Consider the following 18,060-nt stretch of genomic DNA (forward strand, 5'->3'; position numbering starts at 1 on the left):
GTTTGATGGCTCTGTTATGGGAGTTTGGGGAACATTATTGGAGAAAAGCTTTCAGGGTTTAAAAGCCTCTTGCTCTTGGCAGTTTGTTCGCTTTGCTTCCTATTTGTGGTTCAACATGTGAGCTTCCAGCTTTCTGTTCTTTCCATCATACTTGCTGGTCACTGCAATGCTATTCGAGTCATTTGGACTCTACCTCCCTTTAAAATCTAACTTAAAATAAGCTTTCTTTTCCATAAATTGTGTTAGGGATAGTGTTCTGTCACAGCAACAGAAAAGTAACTAATACAGATACTCTAACTTGATCAAAAACCAGTGGCTTGGGAGGGCACAGGCCCTATGAGGAGGGGCAGAAGCTCCGATAGTCACTTTACAAAATGTACATGTTTGTCAAAATCTGATTTCTAAATACATTGATAAACATAGACTAGTGCTTCTCCCAACCTCAGACAGAAAAGATTCTTGATTCAATGGACAGGAGCTTATAATAGAGAGACTCATAACAAATCAAAGTGCTGAGGCTATATTATTATTGAGAGGTAAGCCCCAAATGGGAAATCTTTATAAGCTCTTCCCAGAATCATACCAGGGCTCTGATTCAGATTCAAAAAATAAAAGTACAAAAAAGTGGATGTTTAGGTATGAGTGAAGGCAGCTGGTGAGGATATGACCATACATGTGTGAAATTTACAAAAAAAAAATGATTAAATATATTCTACAAAGGAAAGAAATTTCTCTCCCTAGTAAATGAAAGATATATTCAATAAATAAACAGAGCTGTCCATCCCTACTTTCAAAGTACTGTTTTAATGGTCCTCTCAGCATAAATGATAGTGAGGACGCCTTCTTACACTTTTTTTCTCATGTTATATTCCCAAACACTGGCATTACAGAGATATTAAACAGGTGTCACATGAGAAGCGATTTCATAATTTAATAAAGTATGGAGATTCCTGGTTTAAACAAAAGTGCACTTTAAACTTTCTTAGAGACATTAATAAATCTTGTAAGGACAGTTTTTTTCAGTTTCTCTCTTATTGGAACCTGGCCTTCCTTGGGTAACCCTTCACATTTCACTCTTTACCTGGTGCTATGGTTTGGTTTAGTTCACATGCTCATGTATTTCATGTTTCCCCCCTGCTAGTTGTGTTATTTGGAGGCATTATTGACACTTCAGGTGATAGAATATAGACAAAGAAAATAGGCCTCTGAGGAGCCACAACTGGAGATTGACTCTCAGCCCTCTCCACATCCTGATCCCTTTGCTTCCTGTCCACATTAAATTGTCCTCTGCCACAGACTTTGGGCCAGCTTGATATACTGACCAAGTTGTCACTGAATGAACCATCTAAAAGCAAGAATTAAAATAAATCTTTTCTCCACTAAGTTGTTTGTATAAAGAGTCCAGCTGCAGAGAGAAAAGACTTTGAGATGCACTCTTTCTTGTTGAGTCCCTTGGTCTGTGGTCAATATTAAATGAACATATCAGTATAATCTTGGCAGGAGCGAAGACAGCTAATGTACTCAGGTAAGCAAACCACAGTTATTGAAGGTCCCCAAAACATGAACAAGAAATGAAAAAGGAAGAAGTAATGAAAGAAGACTGTATTTGGGAAGAACAAATAAAAACCGAAGGATATATATTTTTGCTACATTCGCTCCATGGAACATGCGACTGGAGTTGAGCAGGTTTCTTAGGGATGGTTTATTGCCTCTGTTACTTGCTCTGTTTTAAACATTATGTGCTGAAAGAAGAGAGAGAGAGAGAGAGAGAGAGAGAGAGAGAGAGAGAGAGAGAGAGAGAGAGAGATTTCTTCACTTGCACTTGGTTAATTTCACTAGAATATGGTAAATTTACTCTTATCTCAAAATAAAATGTAAACACTATTAATGATGAATGAAATAGAATTCTCAGATCTTGAAACTGTGTCAGTGTCATATTTGACTTTGTCTTTCCGATGCGTTGAATTTCAAGAGGTCAGTCAAACTCAATCCAACGCCGAGTTCTGTTTCCTTTCCATGTAAGGACTTCATTTGCACTATAGTTACCCTGTTCCCATGAACTGGAAAGCATCTGCACAGGATGTCCCCTTGTCGTGTCATTATGTACAGTGAACTTGAAAAGGAGCATAAAGTCCCTCCTGAACACTCCTGCTAGACACATTGCAACAGCCCTGTCAATCAGCAAATATTTCTACTCTGCTAAACATTAGGCACGAGCTTGGATTAGTATCAGGACTCTTGAAATCACACCTCCTAATGCATCCCATTTGCCCTCAGATAGAGTTAAAATTCTCTTTCACAGGCTGATGAACTCTTGATTGTTATTCCATATACTCATCTTTCTTCATGCCCCACTCATTTGTATATGCCCAGTAATTTCTAATTTTTTCAGTGTGATAAATAAACTAACATTTATTTTTGTGGTGGCTTGAATAAACCTGGTACCCATAGGCCAAAATGTTTGAATGCTTAGTCCCTAGTTAGTGGAAATGTTTGGAAAAGATTAGTAGTTGTGGACTTGTTGGAGGAAGTGTGTCACTGAGGTGGGCTCTCTGTCTCTGTCTCTCTCTCTGCATCTCTCTCTCTGTATCTCTCTCTCTGTCTGTCTCTGTCTCTCTGTCTCTCTGTCTCTGTCTCTGTCTGTCTCTGTCTCTGTCTCTCTGTCTCTCTGTCTCTCTGTCTCTCTGTCTCTCTCTTTGTCTCTCTCTCTCTCTCTCTCTCTCTCTCTCTCTCTCTCTCTCTCTCTCTCTCTCTCTCTAATTCTTTCCTGGTGATCAAGAAGCAAGCTTAGCTATTTCTCCAACATTATTCCTGCCTGGCACCATGCTTCCTGCTGTGATGATCATAGACTCCTCTTCTGGAACTGAAAAGAACTCCCCAATTAAATGATTTCTTTTCTCTTTCCTTTGTCATGGCGTCTCCTTACTGCAATAGAACAGTGATTAAGACAATATTCATATCCCTGAATTTTGGTTTCCTGTGTTAGACCATAACATAGCTCTTTCAATATGTTCCTTCCTCCTTATCTTTCAAGTTGCTCTTCTTGAAAATATTTTTAATTAAAATTTCATACTATTTGTTTTCATCATATTTTCCCTCCCTCAATGACTGCAAGATCCTCCCCACTTGCCTATCCACCCAACTTTGTGTTCTTTTTCCCCCTGATTCAAAATAAAAAACACAATTAAAAAAACAAACAAACACGAAACAGAAACTGAAAATCAAAACTAAGAAACAAAAGACCAATAAGAGAAAAATTGTCAAAGGAACCAAATTTCACAAACAACAACAACAACAAAACATTGAATTCCTTTTGTGTTGGCCAGCTACACTTCAGCATGGGGCCTGTCCTGAAGAGTGGTTGGAAAAAACAAAGAACTTGTTGGTCAGGTGTAGGAATTTGTATGCACTTCTTCTTCTCAGTGCTTAGAAACTGTGGGTTTTGAACCTGTGTAGGACTCAAGTCTCTTTAAGTAATTTTTTGGTCAATTGTGATCTACTTTTAAATAAATGGATAAGGAGACCTCTTGAATTCTTCTTCCATACTTATTGATCCAAAAAGAACCAAGTCCATGGATCTTCTTCACAGAAGACTTTTCTGCGTGTTCATACATTTCTTCATCAGAATAACAAGAGAGTGGAGATTAGGCTTACAGAAAACAAACAAACAAACAAAAACATAAAGGAAACTTCATGACCGCAAAGGGACCCTGGTTCAGATACAGGGCTAATTAAAAATTGCCTTGTGATCAAGAACACCCACCGTAGAATTTAGGTAAGTACAAAGTATGTTTCTTCATGTTTTGGAAATTAGAACTCTGTACTACAAAAATATCCTACACCTCAACAGTTCTTTAAGATTGTCATCTCTGAACACTTCATATGCTCTTGCTGAACATCACAAAGCTTTCCGTTTGAAATATTAAAATACGTAGGTATGTGTGTATGTCTGTGCAGCTATGCACATATAACAGAAGGAAACACAAGGTCCGCTGGAAATAGCATTAAAGGCATTTACAGGCATCTTATATGAATGGTGGGATCGAAGTTGTGGTCCTCTTCAAGAGTAGCAAGTGTTCTTAACCACTCATTCATTTCTCCAGCCCTCAAAGATTTGCTTTTTAAAAGACACCATGGCTACCAAATGCTTTTCTATAAATATAAACATTCTTTGTAGTATCTGTTGCTATTTCTCTGGGGCTCTTTCTCACTAGGAAGTAAAGGACAAGATCAAGTACCAACTGGACTTTATAGAAATAGACACAGCCATAAACACAACATAATTTAGATAGTTTTCAGTAAATATTGTTCTTGCATTAGGCTTTTGATTTTATGCTAGTTTTAATTTTCTAACTATTTTATTTTTTTAAATTACTTTAAGTACAGGTGAGATCCTGAAAGAGAGTCAAACACCAGAGAGTGAATTTCCTCCATTTTTCAGTCTGACACCAATGCCTACCATTCTCCAACTCATAATCACAGGCTAATCATTTTACAGATCCTTACAGAAATGCTCCCCACTCCACACCATCTGTTAAACTCATCTAGCTCTGACGAAAACAGCACTAGTAATTTAAACAATTCCTTGCTCACCTAATAAAATCCATGGTCTTATATAACAATAGAGTCCAGTCAAAATTCAAGTCCTAAGTGCTACCAATTTTTGTATTCTATTTTACTAAGGCATCTTTAGGAATGTCATTGAGTTTACAGGGGTGTTTCCCTCTCTTAAGACTTGCAAGGCTTACATTGACTTAAAATGCTCAGTAAGCATGGGTCTTATTGGTTGCTATAGAGATGAACACAGATCAGAGATTTCCTTCAAATCAGAGTCTGATTAAAATTGCAATGTTGACAAAGGTAGAAATTCAAGGTCCCAACTATGGTGTGAAAGATGACCGAATTCTACTAATATCTATAAGACCAGAAAGAATGCAAATAAACTCGCAGATGTCTATCTGTGGAAAAAAATTGGCTGGTGAAGTAGCGAAAAATGCCAGTTGTCCTTAGTCAACATCTCATTAGTGTAGTGAGAGCTATGTTGAGGGTGGGGTGGTTCAAAGCATCAGAACCAGTAGTAACTCACATATTCCTACTAAACTTAATGAACATTAAACTGAAAAGATTCGTGAATTACATTTGTGGCATTTTGAGTTATCAGACTTTGATATAACTTTTCAAGTCTCTACCCAGACAAGTCAGGTTTCAGTAACTTGGGAAGAGTATGCTGTAGACAAATTTCTAAACAGTCTTTTTAAACAAGAAACACAGAGCCCAATACAGAGTTAAAGCCAAAGAGATCAGAGCAAGAGCCACCAAGCTTTAGCTTACCACCATCAGTAGTTTCCCCTGAGAGAGAGAGACCTTCTAATGTCTGACTTGTGTTTTTATTGCTCTCCTCTTCTGCTTTCTCATTGGCTCTAAGCCATATGACTTCCTCTTCACTGCCTGTCTATACAGACCTCCTGGTCTCTATGATTGGTATTGGTATTAAAGGTTCATGTCACCATGCTTGGCTGTATCCTTGACCACACAGAGACTCTGCCTGCCAAGTGATCAGATTAAGGGCGTGGGCTACCACCTCCTGACTGCTGTCCCTGGCTCGCTATGACCTCTGATCTCCAGGCAAACTGTGTTTATTAACATACAAATAAAATCACATTTCAGTACAATTAAAATATCACCACTGTATGCAGTTGAGAGAAGATCAATAACGTTTGCTCCTTCTGCTTTAGAATCTCTCCTAAATTTTGTCTATTGTCACTGCAGAATTACCTGAAACTTGATAGTTGCTATTATTTACAAACAAAAAAGATCTCAAAAATTATACCAAAATTAATGTCATTTACAAAATCTCCAGAAACATAAAATGTTATCCTTAGTTTCAAATTACATAATATTTCTTTTTTAAGGTTTTTTTTAATTAATTAAAATTTTTTTTTTATTTTCAATACAGGGTTTCTCTATGTAGTTTTGGTGCCTGTCCTGGATCTTGTTCTGTAGACCAGGCTGGCCTCGAACTCATAGAGATCTACCTGGCTCTGCCTCCTGAGTGCTGGGATTAAAGGTGTGTGCCACCACCGCCCAGCTACATAATATTTCTTTATGAATAATACTATCTGTCCTCATACATTCTCTCTCTCTCTCTCTCTCTCTCTCTCTCTCTCTCTCTCTCTCTCTCTCTCTCTCTCTCACACACACACACACACACACACACACACACACACACACACACTATTCATTTATGAGGAATATCTTCTTCATTATAAGAGCCTAACTGATATCAAATGTGCATGTACTGACTAACCAGAATTGTACAATGTTGTTAAATTCACTTCTTGTTCGTCTTCAGAGTTATAATGACTGATGTCATAGCATTTTCCTTTTCATAATTGAGGAAGCTGTCATATTTATAACGATGCCAAGGGAGTTAAAAAAAAGAAAGATTCTTGCAACCCTTAGCACTGGCAAGTGCACTGTTGTAAGACTGCCACCGCCCCAGAAGATTAGATGACAAACCATTTCCACTGGAATGATGTGATCTTTCTATTGTTTCGTTATTAAGAACACACAACTCATTTGAAATGCACAGTTGTATTCACATGGTTATTCATGGATTTCAAGGCGATGTTTACTTAAAAACTGCAGTATCTATTTTTACTTCTAAATGTGCTGAAATGTGTTCAGTTTGAGGGCATCTGTTAGAAGAGACAGAGACTTTGCAACATTCTTCTCTTGTCTAAACCAGCTCACTGGCACTTAAAACAGAACTAAATCATCTTGCTTGATTTTCTTTTGTCCCAGTCGAGGATAACTTCTGATTACCTATTTAGGGAGGCTGCACATTTGCTCTGTATGAAGTCTGCAAGTGGGGGTTGCATACACTCAGAAACTGTCATTCAGGTGCAGCCGACAAATACTGAAGAGTGTGAGACAGAAATTTAAAGGCCTAGTCATTGAATTTGATAGATGCTCATTCAGAAATAATAGCCAGAAACCAGAATGGAAATAATGAATCTTCATATTTGCATAAAGGCACAAAAACAAAATGAGGCAAAAGGATATCACACAGTCATGATGTGGGCATGAAAATGAATAGAGGCCTTCGTGTCTAATGAGCGCAAGTTGCCATACAGAACAGACACAGTTGCACCCTAGTCCTGCCCACCCTTGTCTGCATCGCAATTACATCAGCTTCTAAGTTCCGAAGATGATGAGAAATATTCCCAAGTTCAGGAAGGATGAGTGTAAAATTGAAGATGAGCCTTGCAGGGAAAAAAAAAAAAAACTTCAACATTTTCTAAGTCTCTTTGCTTGGATAAAATCTGTTCTTTTCAAATGAGAGTTAGGAAACTTTGATTAAAAATTCCAAAATTAAGTGTTTCAGAATTCAGTTGCCAGTGAAAATCTCAAGCTTGAGTTTCTGAGGACATTAAACTCAGTATATATACTTTTTATCTACTTAAACTATATTTATATTAATCACATGTGTGTAGCATGAATCTTAAAAGTTCTTATTAATAAAACAAAACCTGAGCCAGGTATTGGGGTGAACACTGGATGGTCAGAGAGACAGAACAAGCCACAGCTATCTCACCTTGCCAATTCCTCAGCTCCTCCTGTTTCCTCAGACTGGAAGCTTCTGTGTCCTCATCCCAATGGCTCTCAGCTGAACTGCTGCTAGAAGCCTGAATGCTTAAACAGCCAAAATGCTTACCCAGCCAAATGCTTCTAGTTTCTGGTCCTCACCACCTTATAAACCTTTCTGCTTTCTACCACCACTCCCTGGGATTAAAGGCTGCTTTCTAGGATTAAAGGCGTGAGTCACCATGCCTGACTGTTTCCAATGTGGCCTTGAACTCACAGAGATCCAGAGGGTGTGTGTGCGTGTGTGCGTGCGTGCATGCGTGTGTGTGTGTGTGTGTGTGTGTGTGTGTGTGTGTGTGTGTGAACATTTATGGGGTATAGGCATGCACATACAGGGGACTGTGTGTGTAGGTTAGCGGATATCAGTTGGCGTGGCGTTTACTATTTACCACCTTTCTTTTTGAGATAGTATCTCCCTGAAGCTGGAGCTTATTGTTTTGGATAGGCTGCCTGGATAGTGAGCTTTGTGGATTTGTTTTTCTCCATTCCCTGTTACTGGAGCTGTAGGCATGTGCTGCTATGTTTAGCTACTAAGTGAGTGATAAAGATTTGAACTGCAATTCTCTCGCTTTGACCAAAAGTGCTCCTGCCTCAGAGACATCTCCCCAACCCTTATCTGATCGATATAGATATTAACTTAATGTTTTATGTTATTCTTATGGCAGCATCCATTATTCAATACCTTTACTTAATGACATGTTTATTTTATGCAAATTTGCCACCTGAAGAAGAATTTTTTGCCAGTGAGTTATTTCATGCTAATCACATTTTTATGAGATGCATATTTAAAGTACTCAATAGGTATTTAACGACCGCTATCATATTAAATCTTGTGTAGGAATATTTACCCGTGATCAATTGGGGGCCTAAGTTCAGACTAAGAAATACTGGATATGTTTAAGGATCTTTTTAATATACTTGTTCATTGCTTATGTGGAAGGGCCTAAATCCCACAATTCTCTTCGTGTATGCTGCAGGTTTTTTTCAAGAACTCGCATGTACAGGGAAAGTGCTTTACCAAATGCACTGTAACACTTGCCTATGATTGACTTGTCTGTGGTCCATGTCCTAGAGACATAACAAAAATATAGAATCTCATTCCAAACCTATGAAATCAGAATTTGTATTTTAACAAGACCCTCTGAGGATCACACACCCTTACTGAAATCTGAGAAGCCATGATCTGAATGATTTTTGTCTCTAACTGAATTCATGATTACAACTGATACTTGTACCTTTGCACTTGTTACAATGATGCAGAGGTACCTGTTGATGATAATCACCTCTCTCTGGTAGCATCAAGAATGTTGATAAGGCATCAGAGTATACCGCAGATCCCACTGTAGAAGAGCCTGAAAAACTGCTTCCACATTTAAAACATATCTCTGGAATGTTAGGAGGGGTGGAACATGAATATCATCCTAGCAGTCAGCAGCTTGAAAAAGGAGTACCATGAGTTTGAGGACCAGCCTGAGCTATATAGGGAGGCTCTGACTGAATGAATATATAATAAACAAGTAGCAGAAAAATATATTTACCAGAAATGTGAAGGGGAAAAATGTATGACTTTGGAAAAAAATAAACCAATTATAAATCACTTGAAAGAAAAGATCAATCCTCAGAGTTTATGCCAAAGGAACCCTCAAGAGGATAATTGGAGAAGCAGACCATTGGAAGACAGACAGAACCTGCAAAAGGTAAATTTTAATTTTTTTTCACTTTCAACAAAGGCTGCACAATACTGACTCACAAAACCAAATAATTTTAGCCAAATACTGAAACAATATAGTTTGTAGCAAGGATATTTATTTGCTTTCCCATTATACTGGATTACTGATCTGGTCAATGTGTTCTTATGATTTATGTCAACCCAGTGACAATGAATTCCTAACATGAAAGCTTTTATTGTTTTCCTCCTTTTTCGGGATCCATTAATTCCAGGTTCTGGATGTTTTTGAAGTACTACATAAGATACAATCTTATATAATGTAAGAGCTTCATTTCTGGATAATGTTCAGGAGTAATCAGCATGCTCCCTTCAGGGTTTTCAGTGCCGTGACATTTCCTGTGATAGTAACTAATGCCGTGGAATTACGGTCTGGAGAACAGTAAAGAAAACACAGGAGACATTTATGACCTAGTAATAATCTCTCTATATAGTGCATAATGTCTCAACAGTACGAATTTTGTGATAAGAATCAGAAGGTATCAAAGGCAATTTGTAATGTACAGTATAGGAGTTTGAAGGAGGACACTCTCCTGGCTGGAGTTATGCATCTATTTGCTATCAACATGGCAACAACATGAACACAGGAGTCAGTGGGAAGCCCTCACATAGCATATTTAAACTTCAGTGAGTAGTTAATCTGTCAAAAACACTTCTCTGCTGATAATTATAATCTGTTACAAGATATCTATATTCTTCCTGTAGTTGTGTGAGCTGGTATACATGAATGAAATAAATTCCTTCTAGCTTTCACCCTGCCTTCTATTGTAAAAACTAAAGAAGTTCATTCTAATTAACTCCTAATTAAAAGTATTATATATCAGGTATTAGGAAAATGCACCAACACTTTTCCAGTCACACACTCTACATCTCTGAACTTCTGTGCATTTAGAATAACCATTCAAAATAACTGAAGTTTCACCAAAGGCTAGACACCTTCACTATCAATTATATGTGTGTGTGTATTATATGATACAATATATATAATTTTATCACTACTAATTATATATGTAATTTTTATCACTATAAATTATATATATATACAAATTATACACATACTACTTTTATCATTCTTGTCACTTTAATTCTTGCTCTTCTTTCTTAATACATCATATTTTTATGTTTAAAAGTAGAAATGCAGATTAAAATATAGTCAGTGTCTTATTTTTCTCATTACAATATTATTTTTTATAAATCCTGTAAAAATGATGAAGAGTGAGTGTGCGTATCTGGTAAAGGCACAGTGTGTGTGCCATCTTTTGGGGAAACAGTTTAGGGAGGGATGTGATACTCACAGAGGCTGTCGGGGCAGGAAATTGCACTAAGTCTCTTGAGTTCCTGGGCCAATTCATCAGGATAAATACAAGTCTGCAATCTAGCAGGCTCAGATGAGAAACAGGCCCCAGGCTTCCCCTGCCATATTTCATTAGCCATCTTTCTGATCACAGGATAACACCGAAGGAAAAACATGTATGTCACAAAATGCAGTGAGCACCAAAGCAGGTGGGAGAAGGTAAAAGAAAAACTCTCAATCATATTTTTCCCACAGTTTATGTAGAATGAAAAATGAATACAACCTAGTACATATTGAATTAATAGATAAGAAAAACGTTTAGCTTTGCTTTTTGTTTTGTTTTATTTTCTAGAGAGAAGGAACCCAGTGAAGTTCTTAGTTTTTCTTCTCTCAGTCACTGTCACTGATTCATTGACATCTAAACTATAAGACCTTGAGTACCAGGCATCAGTGAAAGAACTGTGATAATCTTCGGGTCCTCCAGGTCATATAAGGGATTATTTATGCAGTCTTACTTTGGAATATGTCATTGACTGGCTTTGATTAAAAAGCCACTAGTTACCTGAAAACAAAATAGTCAAATACACTCTGCAATCATAAGGTAAACATTTGTCTTCTTTGCTTTTATGCATCTTAAGTTTTTATGCATTCAAAATGTAAATTAGACCAGGGATATGGTTCAGTGGAGAGTGATTGCCAGCCATGCCTGAGGCCCCAGGTTTAATTTCTAGTATGGAAGCAGATAGGAAAGGAAGCAGGGGATTGCTAGTTATGGCCAACTTATTATTTATGTGAACTTACACTAATAAGTAATAATCAAGTCAGGCCTAGTGTGTAAATGGCCACTCTTAAGTTAAAAATTCATAGCCAGTGGTATAAGTCTCTCACAAAACCCAAGTCTTTCTTTTCTCTAGAGGTGTAAATTGTCTCAGGGATGCAGAACAGCAGAGATCAGTAATGTTCATGGACCTAAGATAATCAAGCTAGTGATGGAAGGACATCTAGATGTGTTCATTAGACCTCATTCTACACTAGAATTCAGCTGTTCCCCACCCCCTCCCAATTATGAATGAGTTGTTTTAAAAAGGAAACAAGCTGGTAATCATTGGCAAGATGGAAGTTAAATTAACTTTAAAGTTGCTATCAACTAGTGGAGAATCTAATACACAGAACACACAAAAGTGCAAAACAAAATGTATGTCACAAAGAAATCCGAAAGCCTGAGCACACTATCTTAATTTTAGAGAACTAAAAAGGGTCTTAAACCAACAATAACAACAACAAAACAACCCTCTAACTAAAATATGGTGTCTGCTACAAGAGGTAAGTTATTGATAAGGTTATTTTTCATAAACACGTTTTCTAGTGTAAACTTTTCTTCTTTTTTTTTTCTTCATTTTTTTCACCTGCTGATAAGAGTTCCAGTAACTTCCTGGTCAAGAAGTTTTAAGGTTTCCAGACACAAAAGGCAATTACATTTTAATAACCAGGAAAAAATGTTGTAAAGGACTGTTAACAGTACAGTAAAACACTACAGTTTTCCTCTGTGTGGTCTTCAGCATCAGGGATATTTGATGGATTCTAAAAGACCACCCAGAGTTTCAGTTCTTTCTTTTCATAATAATATTTACATTTGCATCATATTTTTCTATCTTATGTAATTATACTCACATATCTTAAATATTCTTCTAAATCTAGATGTTTAGAATTATAAGGTAGAGGAATACTCAGGCATAAGGTAATTTCTTAAAATCTTTGTGTGTGTATAGTGTTCATGTATGTGTATGTGTGTGTGTTAGTATTCATGTGTATGAGTGTGTAAATGTTGGTAGGGGCATGACATGGTGTAAGCGTGGAAGTCAGAATATACTTTCAGTGTCAGTCAACCTGGGTTTTCAGTCCTCATCTCCAAACTATCATGAGACAAGGGCCCCCTGTTGTTTACTGTTTTGAAACACAAGCTACCTGTCTCATCCATCGGCTTCAAGGGAACCTGGTGTCTGTGTCCCATCTCAGCACAGGAACTCTGGTATTACAGGTATGAAGTAGCCTGTTTGGATTTGTTTGGGTTCTGGGGATCTTTACTCAGTTCCTTAATTTTACATAGAAAGTGCTTTATCCACTGAGCCATCTCCTCAGTACAAAATAAAGGTAGAATTTCTAAAGGTAACCTTTGTGAATGTTATATAAATTATAGAACAGTGATTCTTAACATTCCTGATGCTGAGACCCTTTAATACAGTTCCTCATGTTGTGATAATCCCCAACCATAAAATTATTTTTTGTTGTTACTTCATAACTGTAATTTTGATACTGGTATGAATTGTATTGAAAATATCTGTGTTTTCCAATGGTCTTAGAAGACCCCTGTGGAAAGTTTGTCAGATTTCCCAAAGGCAACACATTCAGCAACCACATATCCCTATTAGCAAAATTTCCATAAGACGAAATGCATTCTTTATTTTTTACCTTTTGAACAAAAATAATTGTATCTTGATAACAGAATATTATGTATACATGCCAAATTCCTCATTAGTATGTATAATCTTACAACATTATATATAACAGAATATATTATCTGTCATAAATATTAATGTTGAGTGACAGTATTATCTTTCTACCGTGGAAACAAAAGGTCTCAATACTGAAACAAAATATGTGTATTGAAAATATATAAAATTGCCTTTATACTTAGGCCAATATTATATGTACGTGTGTGTGTGTCTGTGTGTGTGTGTGTGTGTGTGTGTTATTTAGTTTTGAGGCAAGACCTCACTGTGTAGCTCTGGCTGGCCTGAAGCTTGGTTTGTAGAAAATGATAACTTTGAACTCCCAGAGAATTGCCTGTTTTTCCTCCTGAGTGCTAGGATTAACAGTGTGTGCCTCTGTGCCTGATCCACTTTAATATATATATATATACATACATACATACATATACATATATATGTATATATGTATATAAAATGTGTAAGCACAGACACAAAAACACACACATACATAATTAATCCTTATGTATTTTGTAGAATATGTTTCTACCTTACTCCCCTAGACTCCTCCCAGGTCCAACACATTTTTTTCTATCCACCCAATTTTGATCTCTATTTTTTTATTTTTTAAGTCATTAAGTATAAGTGGCATTTCCCTCCTTCCCTAGAACATAGTCAACAGACCAGGGATCACATTCTTAAATTAAATTGACTCTCTTTCCCCATCAGCTATCAATTGCCAACTGACAGCCTCTTTGCTTGGGGTGGGACTTTATGCCCACCTCCCCTCTCTGTTCTTGGATTTTGCCTAGCTTCCACTGGTACACATGCTTTGAATTCATATGCACAACCAGTCTCTTCTATCTGGGAGGGCTCCTATATGAATGGGTTGTCAGGATTAATATTGGGAAAATATCCATACTACTAAATGCTTATGAAAACCAAACAAAACAAAAAAACTCACAAATATTCACAAAATAATCTGGAGCAATATAAACCACATAAACAAAAATAGATAAATAAAAACTTGCTGGAGCTACCACTATCCCAGATTTCAAATTATGCTACTGAGCTATAGTAACAGAAATAACATAGTACTGGCATGAAAGGGATACATGGATCAATAGACTATCAGTGAGGACTCACATGTAAGCCATCTGACAAAGAGGCCAACCATACACGCTGGAGAAAAGACATCATCTTCACCCAATGCTCAAACTACACGCAGAATAACGAAAACTCGGACTCCTGTATGGATTTGTTATCACTTACATCTGTGTGATGATCACTTCTTTTCACCATATAATTAAGCATTTCTTTAAGTATTAAGTATTGCCTCTGAACATACTAATTAGAATTTAAAATTAAAAATTAACTTTTTACAGAACTGAATATTTCTTTTTTTTTTAAATTAAAAAGTTTAATCGCTCCAGAATTTTTACTTGATCAATCTGAAGTAAACCTATAAAAACATACTGAAAACATGTGTCTTGAGTGACAGAGATAGCAGATGTAGGGTAGACATAGTAGAAATGGCAGATCTAGGATCTGTCTGTCACACTAGTGCTAAAACCAAAGGGAACAGAAGTCAAAACTGAAATTGGTTTAAAGAGAGGTCTAAATTTTTTCTTTTTTCTTTCTTTTTTTTTTTTTTAACTTTTAGGAAAGTTAAAAAAATGCCCCAAACCAGAACAAGCTCATTTATATAGCTTAACTCAATGAAAAAGAGTTTTCCATTCTTTTTTTGATATAGTCTTGGAGATAATATTTTATGGAAGAACCAGTCTTTGCAGTACTGATTCACTAGGCAGTGAGAATTTCTTTTCCAAGTTTTGCTTGCCTTTGGGTCCATCCCAGCTTCTTTCTAGAGGACTGTTATTCTCAAAATCTGCTACCAGTTGGCTTCCAGTTTCCAGGGAGAGGCACGAGCAGGAGACTGATGGGAGATGGCAGGGGAGGCTGGAGGGGAGGAGATGGCAGAGGTGTCCTGTCTTTTCCATTTGACTGGGAGCGACTCAACATAGGCAGTACCTCCTGCAATTTTCCAACTAGAAGCAATAGGTCTTTAAAATTGCCTTGACGTCTGTGCAGTGCTAACATTTCGTCATCCTTCCTGCTGATATACAATGGTCAATTCCTGCTGTTTCCTCCCATCAGCTTGTTTCCCACCTGGCTAAGCTACTCCCTCTCTTTTAGTGCCATACTAAAATAGTCTCCATTTCCTTGTGGTACTCTGAGCAGTAACACCATCTCTCACATACCTTGTTTTTTTTTTATTTCACACTATGTGCATATTCTTAATAAGATTTTTTCCTTTTGTAAGATAAAATTTCAGTGTTTTTCTAAGTACTATCAATTGATACAACTTGGTATTTGAAACTGTATTTCAAAAATTCAGTATTAGATGATTTATTTACTTGAGCTACCATAATTTACAGAGTATTGGGAGCTTTATATGTATAAAAATTACATATTTGGAAAATAAGAATTTATTGCACCTTTCAGTCTTTATGTTCCTGAATGATGTCTAAGGAATGATCTCATATTGAGTTCAGTTACTCGGTTAGAACTGAAGTTATTTTAATGCAGTTCATAAGGTTGACTAGTTGCTCTCTTTAGATATAGCATATTGGTTATACTAATCAAACAGCATTGTCTAAGGACAATTTAATCTAACAGAATACTTATATGACTTTTTTTCCCAGTTTGTTAATGAAAGTGGTCTTTTAAGGTGCAATTTAGGATTTTTCCATATTTAAGTTGTGGGGAAATGTTTAAAGAGTCTCCCATTGGTAGTTAAGGGACAAAAATTGTGATACCATGATTAACTTTCTTTTGTGAATACATTATTATATAAAAATTATAAAATAATATAATATATAAAAATATATCCAATGGTATATATTCTCTTGTATTCCTTTGTATCCAAAATAGACATATTCATCTTAAACTTTTTTTTAGAAATTCCTAATATGTTAATATTTAAGCAGTGATATTCTGAAGAAGACTAAGTAAACATTTTAAGAATACATACACGATATTATTGCATGATTTATTGGTATGCCTTGTGTAGATTCTATTTAATATATATTAATGATAATGTAAACCCTATAATCTAACATTTATCTGTACTACTAGAATTTTGTGACAAGTAGTTAACATGGATCTAGGGAGACAATTATGAATATGAACATAAAACTACAATGTGGACAAAAATTTTGAAACTCAATATTTTCTTTCCAAATTCAAATCTCCCAATGTGTGTTTGATATAAGCCAAGTTCAACAGCATGAATATTTTATTACTGATTTCTCTAGGTGAAGGATGCCGTAAAACATGAAAATGAAGTTTGTGGGAATAACATATCAAAATACCTTCCCAAAACATCTTGAGCCGAGTTAATTAAGCCTGCCCTTTATCACTCTCTGATACTGTCTTTCAGGCATAATGTATTTGTAAACAAATACCTCACGTGTTCTATAACAACAGAGCCAGTCTTGGTTAACATTAAGATCACCAATGCTTCTACGACAGATGGCACATGATATTTGTTCAACATAGTGGGTTAGGGAAGTAGGAGTCTTGTGAGTTTGAGGCCAGTCATATATGATGAGATTGTGTCTAAAAATATAGCAAAATCAAAGATTACCTTGGCTTCCAAGTATGACATAGACTAGAGGGCAGTCAAAATGCAGATTAACACAGTCTGGAGTCTTCCATCTTTTTATAATGTTATAAGCAGTTCCTGGTGTAAAGGACACACATAGGAAATGGCCAGAGAAAATGTTGTAGGTATAGCTATGAAAGCTGATGAAGGCAAAGACAAGACACTGGCAATGCTAGGCTTTAGGATTGTCTAGTACGCCATTAGTATAAGCAAAACATAGATTTTATGGAGAGTTTTGAAGAGTGTTGTAGCTTATCTAAGGATTTCAATATAATATGACATCAAGGCAATATCTCAATTTTAACAGCATCCCTTCACATAATAATGACACTTGCATGGACTACAGTGATTATCCGCAGCATGTATGGAACTTCAGTATCAAATTCTTAAATGTTGCATGGTAAATCAGAAAGGGAACTCTGAGTTATGTTTCAACTTGGCATCATTGGGAGGTCCTTTCCTGAATATTCCTACTCCATTCATCCATCTGGGTATACATTAAGCAGCATACCAAATGAGACTTGTGAAAGAAGTCAGTATTAAATGAGCCTGGAATTCTAGGAGCTATAATGGGTGGCATGGGTAGCTAACAAATTAAAATAATTGTCTTGATGTAAAATGGGACTTGACTGAGGAGAAACTAAATGATTTGAATTATTTAATCTCTGTTTTTGTATGTGTTCAGGAATGGGGTTATGTATTGTAATAGTTGGAAGTTGTCCTTTGTTCCATCCAAAAAAATAGCTTGTTGGAAATGTTAGCTATCTTGACTTCATTGGGCATAAGCTCCTACAGACAATATATGATGGAAAGATTATGTCACAAAGAGATAATTTTCTAAAATATTCAAAAAGGTAATGAAATTTACACTATGACTACTACCAAATACATGAGTTTATATGAACACTGCTAAAGATATAAGAATTCATATTATTCAGTATATATCAATTGTAATAATGGGTCTTACATGATCTATTCAAGTTTCCACATAAGGACAAGAGTTTGTGAAGAATTCAATTAATAAGCACACATCAATATTTCTAATTTCTTTGTGTCTAACAATTAGAAAATCTAAACATACTATTTGCCATGTTCTTACTTGTATAATACATAATGTGTCATACTATAGGAACATCTTTGAAGATAAGACATGCTTAATAAATGTTATGGCAGGTCAGGAATTTTTTCTGGTCCACTGGGCTAAAGGTCTGATGAAAGAAAAGACATTTATTAGAACTGT

The sequence above is a fragment of the Peromyscus californicus genome, unplaced genomic scaffold, assembly GCF_007827085.1.
Source record: "Peromyscus californicus insignis strain IS unplaced genomic scaffold, ASM782708v3 Scaffold_15__1_contigs__length_86483966, whole genome shotgun sequence".
In the NCBI taxonomy this organism is placed as follows: domain Eukaryota; kingdom Metazoa; phylum Chordata; class Mammalia; order Rodentia; family Cricetidae; genus Peromyscus; species Peromyscus californicus.